The sequence below is a fragment of the Elephantulus edwardii genome, unplaced genomic scaffold (genome assembly GCF_000299155.1).
Source record: "Elephantulus edwardii isolate Elephantulus edwardi_28Jun2011 unplaced genomic scaffold, EleEdw1.0 scaffold00034, whole genome shotgun sequence".
NCBI classification, from domain to species: Eukaryota; Metazoa; Chordata; class Mammalia; order Macroscelidea; family Macroscelididae; genus Elephantulus; species Elephantulus edwardii.
The window spans coordinates 15,965,524-15,967,256 of NW_006399784.1; the positions used below are offsets into that span (position 1 = coordinate 15,965,524).

The following is a 1,733-nucleotide window of genomic DNA, read 5'->3' on the forward strand; positions in this document are numbered from 1 at the left end:
TCAATGAAAAAAACATTTTTGTCTTTTGTTACTTTCTTGTGTGTGAAAAAAAAATGAGACAAAACCTTCTTATCTCAAAGAAATAGAAATATAAGCTGAAGCTTGAAAGTAAAGTCATATGTGCTCATCTTGGTTTTCTAGGACACTATAAATAGGAAGAAAATGTTAATTTTGTTGTGCTTTTAGATATTTAGCTATTATCAAGGATTTTTTTAATTCTAAATGCAATTCAAAATAGAAATTTCTACCAGGCGAATAGGCAAATCAAGCATGAAATGTCATGAACCAAGCATACATTTTGCAAGTAAGATTTGGAATTGAGTAGGTTATTAAAATTAAATAGCGTTAACAATGCAGCTCTGAATAACCAGGGAATAACGTCTGCATAGAAAATTTATATGTGCGAGCAAGACTTAATTTCAGACTCTTTGCTACCTTGAGAGGCAAAATGAAATTGTTATTAGCATTGATCTCTGAGGATTTAGAATTCATGCACTATATGCAGTCATTTAGTATTTGCTTGGTATATATGTAGATGTGTGTACATGGACATGAAAATATGTAAGCAAGACATTTAAATCAGTAGTAGGATTATTTACATTTGTTCTGGGAAGAGAATGTCTAGGATTCAGCAGACTTAATATTTTTAAAGTCTGATGTGTTCAGGTAAACAAATGAATACTTTAAACATTTAGATGCCTTCTCAGACAAAGGTTTTAAATATAATTAGAATTAATGGAGAAAAATATTTTAAGATAATAAGGATTCATCTGACATTCTGGAACCATTGAAACTGAATGAACCCCCCAAATTATTGCCCTGAGGGAATATTTTCACTTTAAACCAAAAATATTCCCTAAAGTCTTCTTTAAACTAAATGATAAACCAAAAATAAGTTCTAAATTCACTGCCATGGAGTCAATTCTGAATCAATAGATAGCTGAGATTACAAATCTAAATGAAAGGAGACTTCACATCTTTCTCCCTCACCTGAGGGAGTGATGTTTTGGTTGGGAGGACAATGTGCTATAGACTCCACCACCAGGCCTCCTTAAACCAATTCGATTAGCTTAATTAGAAAACCATGTCTGCTTTGAGCATCATGCTTATTTAGATAACTATCTACATGGGATCAAATTGACAAGTCTACTTGTAAGGGTTATTTGGGAGGCTTAGGGGTCAGTGATTTTTACATTCATAGAGTAAAAATAATTCAGAAATCTAGTGATGGTACAAACTGAAGAAGGTAATCAGTGTCACTGAAATGAACATGAGACAATGTTGAATAAGTATATCGTTTGCTGTGCGTATTTTCAACAACAAAACAATAGATTTAAAAAGCAAAGTTAAGGCAGTGCCAGAGCAACCCAGCTTCGCGAAGGCTCTGTGCGTGCCGCGGCCCACCGGCACCCAGCACGAGCCCTCCCTGTCGCCAACATGCCCAAGAGGAAGGTCAGCTCGGCCGATGGGTGAAGGAGGAGCCCAAGAGATCAGCGAGGCTGTCAGCTAAGCCGCCTGCAAAAGTGGAAACGAAGCCCAAAAAGGCAGCAGGAAAGGAGAAGTCTTCTGACAAAAAAGTGCAAACCAAAGGGAAAAGGGGAGCAAAGGGAAAACAGGCTGAAGTGGCTAGCCAAGAAACTAAACAAGATTTACCTGCAGAAAATGGAGAAACTAAAAACGAAGAGAGTCCAGCCTCTGATGAAGCAGAAGAAAAAGAAGCCAAGTCTGATTAA

At 36.6% G+C, this 1,733-nt stretch overlaps 1 pseudogene; it reads left to right on the forward strand.

The window, feature by feature from the left end:
- The first annotated feature begins 1,437 nt into the window (after positions 1-1,437).
- On the forward strand, positions 1,438-1,733 carry LOC102868206 (annotated as a pseudogene).